The sequence below is a fragment of the Schistocerca piceifrons genome, chromosome X (genome assembly GCF_021461385.2).
Source record: "Schistocerca piceifrons isolate TAMUIC-IGC-003096 chromosome X, iqSchPice1.1, whole genome shotgun sequence".
Lineage (NCBI taxonomy): Eukaryota > Metazoa > Arthropoda > Insecta > Orthoptera > Acrididae > Schistocerca > Schistocerca piceifrons.
Window position 1 is genome coordinate 604,906,084 of NC_060149.1, and position 12,325 is coordinate 604,918,408.

The following is a 12,325-nucleotide window of genomic DNA, read 5'->3' on the forward strand; positions in this document are numbered from 1 at the left end:
CAAATACGTGTGTTTATCAAGGTGTCTCTTATAACTCCGATTATGGTACGTCGCAGTGTACAGCGATTATTATGAGTACAAAAACACGGCCATTCAGATAAGAGCTTCAGCAGGTTAGTCAGGAGTGGTAGTGGTGTGGGAGACGACATCTAAAGCCCACAAAGTCCAGGTTATTATACACCGAGGTGATAAAAGTCATAGGAACATCCTAATGTCTTGTCGGACGTCATTTTGCACGGCACAATGTAGAATTTAGATGTGCCATGGACTCAACAAGTCGTTGGAGGTCCCTTGCAGAAATATTCAGCCATGCTGCTTCTATAGCCACCCATAATTGTGAAAGTATGCCGTATTTTGTGCTCGAACTGACTTCTCGATTATGTCCCAGAAATGTGATTTGTGTTAGGCGGTCTGGGTGGCCAAATCTTTACTTAAAATGTTCAGAATGTTCTTCAAACCAATCGCTAACAATTGTGGCCTGCAACATGGCGCATTGTCATCCTTAAAAATTTCGAAATTGTTTGGGAACATGAAACCCATGTATGACTGCAAATGGTCTCCAAGTAGCCGAACATCAACATTTCCATTCAATGATTGGTTCTGTTGGAACCGAGGACCCTGTCTAAGCCGGCCGGTGTGGCCGAGCGGTTCTAGGTGCTTCAGTCTGGAACCGCGTGACCGCTACGGTCGCAGGTTCGAATCATGCTTCGGGTATGGATGTGTGTGATGTCCTTAGGTTAGTTAGGTTTAAGTAGTTCTAAGTTCTAGGGGACTGATGACCTCAGATGTTAAGTCCCATAGTGCTCAGAGCCATTTGAACCACTTGAACCCTGTCTAAGCCATGTAAACACGCCCCATCCGTTATGGAGCCACCACCAGCTTTCAAAATTCTTGTTGATAACTTGGGTCCAGGCCTTGGTGGGATATGTGCCACTCTCGAACTTTACCGTCAACTCTTACCAACTGAAATCGGGACTAATCTGACCGGGCTACGGTTTTCCAGTCGTCTATGGTCCAACCGATATGTTCACGAGTATACAACCGACTGCAGTTTCGGGAAACTTTCTGTTGAATCTAATAATGTTTGAGGATAAAGAGTATTCCTTTTAAGGACACAAAACGTGTTATACTGAGTGACATAAATAGTTGCTGAGTACAAAGTGAATTCTTAATCATAGAGATATTAGAATATTAAAGCAGTGACAAGGGGTAGGGATAAAACCTCAGAATAATTGATTAAGAAAATATATTTGCTTTTAAATAATAATTACAATCATAATCAGCCATAAAACATTTGTGTCTGGAAAATTTACAAAAAAATATCACCAAAAATGAAAAATTAGTACGAAAAGGATTACATACACATTATTAATTATTAGAAGCAGCTCATTAAACGAGGATATGATGAATTCAAGTGCCTAAGTATTCTTACGGACTTATATAAATCTGGTTGCTTCCATGCTTTGAAAACGGTCTATCTGAAAAGAAATATTGTATAATTTGAACATAACAAGATAACAAGTGTTCTTTAAAGATCTAAAAGCTGTGTATACGACTACACCAAGGCTTGTAATACAAGTCAGAACCTAGGCAGATATTCATAATGCGAGAACCACAGATCAACAGAAACTGATTCCAGTGGTGCGCCAAACTTAAGGTGGATAGTAATTTTCGTTTAATGTATCACTGTTAATGCGTAATGTTACTTTATCTAGCTAGTCTTTAAGTTTTGTTTAGCAGTGTTTATATACTCGACCATAACAGCTTCTCGGCACATCAACGCATGCAGACTGGAATTCCAAGACAGAGAGCGTCTAACTAGAACCTTCCCCCTTGTTCCTTTAAACTAAACGTTGCCCAGTGAACTACGTGGCACTCTCTCCCTTGATTAGCCGTCGTAAGAGCTCGCCAAAGTGTTTTCTCATATACTCATACTGAGTTTTTCAAAGACAGTTGTGTTTACGGAGATCGATTACTCGGTGCAGAAAGAAACTTACAGAGTACCATGTATAAAATGCAAAAGGGAAATCGGTTCTGAAAGTTGCAGTTTTGACAAACAGCATTCAAATATTCGACTCCCACGCTCAAAGGTGGTCGCTGATGGACCCTCATAACTTGTGGTTGCAGGTAACTGGGGTCGTTGGGCAGCACCCAACTTGGGAATCCACGGTTTTACCAACATTCAGCATTTCAGTGACACGTCTCAAGTATCACTTGTGATTTATCATAAGTTACGGATGCAGCAAGCAGTTCCGCAAATCACGTACACCCCATCTCAATTGCAACAGTGGATCGCTGAGACAGGCCGTACACACATTCTCATACGTAGGGTTATCTTAATGTCTCCCGGAGATGTAGATAAAACCTTCTTAGCCTTCCAGACATGTCAACTGGCTATACGCAGACGAGCTTCCGGACGAGTACTCTTCGGTCATCGTCAGGACACACACTCGGCCTTAAGAACATACACCTGTAATCACTTGACGCGGCTGGAAGATGGGAAAGAATTTATTTATTTACACGAGATATTTATTAAACACAACTGTCCAATCACGTCCATCTTTTTTCCGACTCTATGACTTCAAAAGACGACCTGTAATTTCAGCGAAGCAATGCATAGCCCAGTTCTACTGAGAATATCTGGGACATCGTAATCTGGGAGATGTTCACCCGATGGGTCCACATTCGATCAATTTTGATTAGATGTGTAACTGTTGTATCCTATGTCTCCAGAAATGTCCCAAAGACCTGAGGGATTTCATACGGCCCGCCAGACCACCATAGCCCAATTCTTTTGAGAATATCTTGGACATCGTAATCTGGGTGACGTTCACCCCATGTATCCAGGTTCGATCAGTTTTCAGCAGATGTGTAATTGTTGGACAGTCATGGATCAGGATGGCCTCCAAGTACATTCATTGTTTTACGGAGAGGCTTCCCCGATGCATCGCCATTGTCTTCAGACGTCCACCCCTGCCTCACACAAATATCTGAAGTCTGCTTTCTCTGTACATGAGCAGTTACATGGCACGAGCAGTTACATAATTCGGATCAGACTTGTCAACAGGTGGATCCCGCGATCCATAGAGGTGTCACGGGCAGTGTATGCGGGAAGGAAAGGGAAGGGGGATGGCTCAAATGGTTCAAATGGCTCTGAGCACTATGGGACTCAACTGCTGAGGTCACAAGTCCCCTAGAACGTAGAACTACTTAAACCTAACTAACCTAAGGACAACACACACATCCATGCCCGAGGCAGGATTCGAACCTGCGACCGTAGCGGTCGCGCGGTTCCAGACTGTAACGCCAGAACCGCTCGGCCACAGGGGGATGCCTGGGTCCTTTAAACGTTACGTTGATTTTCTGGTTAATAAATAAATTTTATAATTTAATAAGCCATAAATGAATAATACAAATAAAATATATTAGGAACATTTCATTTTATTTTGTAACAATCATTAAAGTTGGTGTGAAATTTCATACTGTTCAGTTTCAACGATGTAGTTCTATAATGTCTGGTTCAAATCTGTTAGAACACACATAATAAATGCACATGAAGTTTATAAGAAATTTTTACTTGTTTTTTTAACCGCCACTCAGTGTTAAACTGGCCACTGTCTTTCTTAATTGCTTTTGTAATGTCCAGCTCAAGTCTTGTAGCACACAAAATCTGATCGTTTTCAGGAGACAATCTATTCATCCATTTTGTTTTTATGTTCATCACTGAAGAAAATCCGAGCTCAAAGGGATACAAAATAGCGAAAGGAATAAGTATTTTTGAAACTGTTGATACTAATCCAGAATCTTTATTTGTTTTTTTGTAGCCGTAAATTGTAGAATTTATCGCTGCTCAATTGTAGTTTTAAGCATTTGTCAGCAGATAACTAAATCAGCTTGTCGTGATATTGTGAATTTAAGTCTGCCTTTTCCACAGCTTGGTTGCAAAAAGGATTTAGAATCAGTCTTAACCTATATTTTATTTGCAAGAAGAATAATCATTTACCTGACTACGAAGTGGTCTCAAATGAGAAAATACCAGCTTAGACACTATCTTACTTCAAGAGTGTCGTTCTGAAGACTAGTAACGAAGTTACAAAACGTGTAAGTCAGTGTCACGTTTTCATAATCTCCATTTCTAACCCAAACGTTGCGTTTTCTTACAAAAGCATTTGATTTTTTGTGAACGAAAAGTATCGTTTCGTCACTCTCCTTGTAAACTAATATTTAGTTTATTGAGATGTGTAAAGATGTCAGAAAAATATGGCAGCTGAAACAACCTTTCCTGTGGGATGAACAATTCAGCAAGTTCATTGTTATTAGTTTGCAAAAATAATAACATCCCTGACCTGAATTCAAACAAGCTATTTAAAACCTTCCCGCGAGAAAGCCTCCTCACTTTAGTATGAAAAAAGGGAGATTTGTGATAAACATCCATTTATTCGAACACGTTGCTAAATATATCTGATTCCAAACGGATGAAATATAAAAATTGAGCACGGTGTAACGCAACAGCAGATTCATCAAGTTGAATAGAAAACAGTTTAATGGTCTTTATTTTTTGTGTTATTTGTTCCTGAAAGTTATCAGACATATAATCAATAAACCTAGCTACAATATTATTAGGCAAGGGGATTGTTTTCAATTTCGCTGCAGATTCAGCACTGAACACAACTTGAAATGAAACACAAAAAGCCTTTTAATTACAATTACCTATTTTTATAATGCTTACCTGCTAATTCAGAAATGCCGACACTTTGAGCTGAAAAAGTCAAAACTTTCATTTTTTGCAGTTTCATGTTTTGCTTCTAAATGGTGAATTATTTGAGAAGGCTTCATATTTTCAGCAGATAACAATTCACAACGCACAACGTACTGCAACTGGTTTCCACATACCGTAAATCCGAGTTTCAAACCGAAATCATTAAATACTGACGGAGAACAAAATCGCAGCAGCTAGAAGGAGTTGTAGGACATAAAAAAAAGTTTGTACACGCGTTTCTAAGTCTGAAAGATGCTGTCTATCCAAATTTCGCATCGGATGCATAAGAATGGTGCCAGTAAAGCCACTACGATGAAGCAAATCAGGTAAGATTTAAATACACGGTGTTAGGCTCGTGAGCGTTAGATACCTTTGAGAATAGACGAAGTGAACTGAAATTAGTCAAGAATGCATTTAAGGTGACGAAGACGCCATTATCAACACCTCACTGAGTTAGAACGAGGTCGTGCAACAGGGCTACTAGAAACTGGACGTTCCTTCTGCAGTATTGCAGAAAGGCTAGGGAGGAATGCAGCCACCGAACATTACTGCTGGCCGCGGTAGTCACGAGAATGTACGGTCGCAAGAAGACCGGACTCCCGGCGCCCACGTAGTACTACCGAGAGGGATACCATTGTGACCGGCGTCTGGCTGTGGCTTATCGTTCTGCATCTGCAGCAGCAGTTTGGGCAGTAGTTGATACCACTGTGTCACAACCGTTAAAAATCGGTTACCTCAAGAACAGCACCGAACATGACGTCCTGTTGCGCGCATACCACTGACTGCCAACCAACGTAGTTTGTGATTTCAATGGTGTAAGGCGAGAGCTCATTGGAGGGCGGGGTGGAGGTCCGTTGTGATGAAGATAATGCTATGTGGTTTCCTGGGCCTCTCGACTGCGTGGTTATCAGCATCTGTAGAAATTCCCAATCCTTTCACCGTCCAGTCTCCCCACTTTCCCGAATGATGATGAAATGATGAGGACAATGCAAACACCCAGTCGCCGGGCGGTGAAAATCTCCGACCCTGCCGGAAATCGAAACCGGGATTCCGTGATCGAGAGGCAGCAACGCTAGACATTAGACCATAAGCTGCGGACTTTTCTGACGAAAGTTGGTTCTGCCTCGCTGCCAATGATGGCCGCATCTTGGTTAGATGGGCTGGAGGGAGGCCAGTTAAGGGCCTAAAACCAACCAGTCTATGTGCTAGACACACTGGACCTGTACCTCGAGCTACGGTTTGGGGTGCGATTTCGTATGACAGGAGGAGCATTCTCGTGGTTAACTCACGCATCGTGAATGTAAAACTGTCCGTCAGTCTGATGATTCGACCTTTTGTGCTACCTTTCGTGAACATTATTACAGGGGATGTTGTAACCCAACGTGCTCCACGGAGTGTCGACATACTGCTCGATCATCAGATCTGCCTTCAGTCGAGCACACCTGGGACATCATCGGACGACGCGTAGAGTGTCATCCACAAACGGCATTAACCATCCCTGTACTGACTGACGAAGTGAAACAGGCATGGAATGCACTCCCAGAAACTGAGATCCGGCATCTGTACAACAAAGCACATGCACGTTTGCATGTTTGCATTCAACATTTTAGCGGTTGCATTGGTTGTTACGTACCAACAACTCACATATGCAATGGCTTTTCTCTGGCTTACATTACACTGTCATCTTGCAATGTTAATCACTTAAACATGTTACCTAGACAAATGTATGCCAAAAATTTCATTACTCTACATTAATTAGTTTTTGGTGACATGAATTTTTCCGTCAGTGTATTTTATACCCTTTTTGTTTGCCACTGTTCAGCTTCTTTAGAAGTAGATGGAACTGTTCTTTCCTGATACTTATGCATGTTAAACCCAGATTAGAAGAAGTATACATAAGTTTCAGAAAGTAAGTTTCAGTAACTTACGAATTTAAAAAGTTACGATTCACGGCTTCGCCTATTGCAGCAGTTCCGCATTTAGGTGTTTGAAATAATCTCATTTATAACTACCAATTGAGGCATAGCATCTGATACCACTAGCGTCTAGAGCCTGTGTATCGGCAGAATGACTCATGCGTGCACAGTGACAGATGGTCTGAAGCGGGTTCAGTCGAGTACGTAGTTCTAATTTTAATCTGCTAGAGGACAACAGTACACAGAGACATTCAAGAAACAGGTAGAGAGAATGTTTTCGTATATTGTTATACTTACTTCTTGAAGGCTTTTTTGTTTATTTTGTTTGTTCAGTTTCTACAGGCTTTTAGTAGTGTGAATGATGCGTAAATATTGTCAAAAGTAAATAAGTAGATCATTGTTCTACTGACTAACGCTGTACGAACTAGCGTGACAAATTTTTAAGGCAGTGTGAATGCAGACGACGGGGAATTTTGTATCATAATACACTCCTGGAAATGGAAAAAAGAACACATTGACACCGGTGTGTCAGACCCACCATACTTGCTCCGGACACTGCGAGAGGGCTGTACAAACAATGATCACACGCACGGCACAGCAGACACACCAGGAACCGCGGTGTTGGCCGTCGAATGGCGCTAGCTGCGCAGCATTTGTGCACCGCCGCCGTCAGTGTCAGCCAGTTTGCCGTGGCATACGGAGCTCCATCGCAGTCTTTAACACTGGTAGCATGCCGCGACAGCGTGGACGTGAACCGTATGTGCAGTTGACGGACTCTGAGCGAGGGCGTATAGTGGGCATGCGGGAGGCCGGGTGGACGTACCGCCGAATTGCTCAACACGTGGGGCGTGAGGTCTCCACAGTACATCGATGTTGTCGCCAGGGTCGGCGGAAGGTGCACGTGCCCGTCGACCTGGGACCGGACCGCAGCGACGCACGGATGCACGCCAAGACCGTAGGATCCTACGCAGTGCCGTAGGGGATCGCACCGCCACTTCCCAGCAAATTAGGGACACTGTTGCTCCTGGGGTATCGGCGAGGACCATTCGCAACCGTCTCCATGAAGCCGGGCTACGGTCCCGCACACCGTTAGGCCGTCTTCCGCTCACGACCCAACATCGTGCAGCCCGCCTCCAGTGGTGTCGCGACAGGCGTGAATGGAGGGACGAATGGAGACGTGTCGTCTTCAGCGATGAGAGTCGCTTCTGCCTTGGTGCCAATGATGGTCGTATGCGTGTTTGGCGCCGTGCAGGTGAGTGCCACAATCAGGACTGCATACGACCGAGGCACACAGGGCCAACACCCGGCATCATGGTGTGGGGAGAGATCTCCTACACTGGCCGTACACCACTGGTGATCGTCGAGGGGACACTGAATAGTGCACGGTACATCCAAACCGTCATCGAACCCATCGTTCTACCATTCCTAGACCGGCAAGGGAACTTGCTGTTCCAACAGGACAATGCACGTCCGCATGTATCCCGTGCCACCCAACGTGCTCTAGAAGGTGTAAGTCAACTACCCTGGCCAGCAAGATCTCCGGATCTGTCCCCCATTGAGGATGTTTGGGACTGGATGAAGTGTCGTCTCACGCGGTCTGCACGTCCAACACGAACGCTGGTCCAACTGAGGCGCCAGGTGGAAATGGCATGGCAAGCCGTTCCACAGGACTACATCCAGCATCTCTACGATCGTCTCCATGGGAGAATAGCAGCCTGCATTGCTGCGAAAGGTGGATATACACTGTACTAGTGCCGACATTGTGCATGCTCTGTTGCCTGTGTCTATGTGCCTGTGGTTCTGTCAGTGTGATCATGTGATGTATCTGACCCCAGGAATGTGTCAATAAAGTTTACGCTTCCTGGGACAATGAATTCACGGTGTTCTTATTTCAATTTCCAGGAGTGTATATTAAGTAAGTTTATGGTAAAAGGAAAGCTAATTAGAGTGCAGATGAAAATAGTTAGTAACGTAAAGTATAAACTACGTATCAGAATGTTAAATATTTATATCGGGAAAAAGTACAGTTCGAAAGTGCGTTGTTTGTTGATTGGTTAGTCATGAGAAGCGTGGACTAACGCGGGAGAATAAAGATTTTGTATTGGCCTTAAAGAAAATTGATCAATCGGAACGGAGTGTTCTTCGCGCCTCTTTTCTCTTGGAGATATAGAATGCTTATAGCATTGTAGAGTAGTCAGAACCCAGCCTTTCAATGGTACGGTCATGTGTAATATGAGCTCCAGAGGAAGTTATAATTTACTGGTTTTAGTTGTGCTACATGCTTCAAAAGTATTTTAAAATAAAGGCATATTTACTCCGGTGTGATTTTTAGAAGGTACGGGTTTTTTAAGTAATTTTGTGTATGAGAAAAGACAGGAATTCCGCGTGGCATATTGAACAGATCGGTGACTAAATACTGGATGGTGCTAGACACCGATAAACTTAATATTGTGGCGAGCATTTTCATTTAAGAACAGTTCGTGCTTAGTAGCTATTCAGATTTCGGGAAATACGTTATCATTAACTTGCTAACGTGAATGAAAGAATTTGTGCACGACTGTGTCGAGATTAGCACGGGCTTGGCAGTGAACGCTTAAATTATCGAGGTTCTGTATATACAGAAGTTTTGCCAGTATTTTCACCTTTCATTCAAAAGTAAGGCCTTTTCCCGAGTATTGGAATAGTTACGTTGTATGCATGCTGGTTCGAGTTACAGTACGGTAGGTTTCTGCTCGGCTGTCCTGCTGCCGATCTGCTGCAGGTAGGTAAGTGCAGGTAATGGACAATCTCACACATTAATCTTAGCAATCTTTTCCTCTGTCATGTAATATGCTGGTCGGTGATCACATACTCCAGCTTAACTGTGCTTCTGTTTACAACAAATAAATACCTATAATCGCAGAACAACTTTTAATTCTAGCCCAGTTTTCCTTAATGTTTAAACAAACATGGCAATACGTGTACAAGTGTTTATATCTCCATGTTCGCTACAATCACCACAGCTCACATAAATTTACACAGCAAATATTTATAGCTTCCTTCCTTCCCTTATTTGGAAGCAGACAAGGTAAATAAGAATAAAAAACATTAGATTAAAGTTCAAAATTCCTTCGTGTGTAAGGACAAACTTTCTTACAGTTACTAACACGGGTTATAAATCCCGCGAGATGCCACTATTATTGTGTCATCAACAACAAAGGATCGTGTTGCTCACGCGGCTGTCAGTATGTGGTGGAATGGGGTCTCCTTGTTAAAGGGGGATGTAACGGAAAATGTGAACATTTATTTAGAAACTTACTACAGCCATATTTATTTCGGTGCAAATATAACACTTTGCATTTGTAAAGCAAAAGAGGTATGTTTTAACGGAGAAATATAATAAAATATGCAGGATTAATATTTGGCCAGAAACTTGAATTTTTAATTTTTTATTGCATTTTTTATAAAAAATTACAAATCAAATTCTAATAATTCAATTATTCTGAAAATTTCATTGTAGAGTCCTCAGGAGTTTATAAGACCACTGAACTACAGTTGTTAATTTATGGTACAAATTGTATCATTAACAGAGTTTTTAATTTTGCACGTGCAATCTAAACATTTTTCCTATATACAGTCATCTAAAACTCAGAATGTAATTGCAGGATCTTTTATTTTTTAGTTTCAGGGAGACAGCAACACGTTGCGAACAGTTCCTGAATTTCATAGCATTAGCGCAATTAGTTTTTGCGACAAGGCTTCTAATAATGTCAAAAATGTAAAACAGAGAAAATGAGGTTTAAAGATTTTCTTTTCATACTTCCACATGTAATAAGCTTAACTCAATTTTAAAATCCTCCATACTGATACTCCTCATCCTCCAGGTTCCTCTTCTCTCCTGTACGAATGTGCCTGGCCTGTATTTGCAGCTAAGACACTGATATCTTAGCTTTCTTCACCCTACTCTCGCCGATGGTGTAAAATGCATTTGTTGTAAACACATCAGAATCTATACCAACTATCTTCAGCACTTCAATTCTGCCTTTATTTACACTATTGTAACATAAAACTGCATCAAATACACCTATTTTGAGTACTTAAAGCCCAAAGAACGCCCTTTTTGCGCATCTAATCCAAATTAAATTATTGAGGCTTTCATTTGCATTTTGTGTTTTTCCGTGAAGACACTTCCTCAATACACCACGGTTTTCAAGAAACCAAGATATGGGCTTAATTGCATTCATAACAGATTCTGGTAATGAGTGTTTATTTGAATACGTCTTATTTCTGTTGTTGTACTTACACTAATCGTCTTTCGGACACTTATTGTGCTTTGGTGTTCGCTCAGTGGATAGTTTGTGTGAAAAAATTGCCCTCACAGCACGCCTCATTGCCCCTAAATTATGTATGTTTTTTTTTGGTAGCTCTCTCATAAAATAACTGAAGAGAATCAATTTCTTTCAGAGTAAACCTGCGTTTTCCTCTTAGTGGTCTTCCATCTTCAAGAATTTCACCTTTCTTCTCTTTCAGTAAGCGACAAAGACTACCACTAAGCCTCTTTTGGATGAAGCCAACACATTCCAACTTCCCTGTTGTTGTATTGTACGGATTTGTATCTGTTACGGCTTTGGCAGAAGAGGAGTCCCCATCACCAAGGTATATAGCATATCTAACACCATAATAGTCCTAAGATCTGGAGAACATCCTCACAATTGCAGCAGCCTCCGTTCCCACAATTGCACCACTATAATTTTTAGAGCATGGTACTGCATGCTTTTCTTCTCACAGTTTCTCACTGCCTTCATTGTTGGACATTTTCCTTGTTGCACACTGATGTGAGTATTTAGACATAATTTCTACATCTAAAACTGAACATGAGTCAATACCAATAAGAGATGCTACTCCATACAGAGATGTGTGACTCGTTTTCCTCCAGATCCCATCTGCAGACACACACAGGTCAGCAACATTTGTAGGACATACACTGTCACGTTTATCTACCCCAGGATCTAATTCTTTTTCGTTTATTTATATCAATTCCTCCACTGCTTTCTTCATAGAAACTTTGGCAGTACCGCATATAGCATCAGAAATCTTTTTATTTGTTTTTTCGTATCTTGCAAAAGGTGGAGGCATGTTCAGAAAAGCACACAATAAATTACATCCTTTCCTGCCCTGTCCAAGCCATCTCAGTGCATATGTTAACCTAAAATTGCTTTCATAGGTACCAGTATCAGTTTTTTGGAGGAAGAAATTGCAAATTCGTAGCCACAAGAATTACAAATTAATTAAAAATTACAAGCTATTCCCACTCTTCTTTCTTCAACAACAATCACACATTCCGTAGTTTTACAGCTAACATATGAACATGAAACTTCATAGCCTGGCGGATTAAATCTGAACCACGTGGAATCGATATCAGCATCAATCACGCACCTGTACAATTCGCCTGTCCCAAGTTTCGATGCTGAGGCTGAGAGCTTATCTTCATTTCGAGATGCTTCCTCTTTTTTGTTGGTGAACAGATTTCCACGAAACCTCCGTTCCTTAAACACAGTTTTTCCACCACCCATTATGCATAAGTCTTGACCTCCACGTAAAAGTTTGTGAATTCAACCTTCCACCTACTAATATGTGTTAGTATTGTCAAAACGTAAATAAAACAAATGCA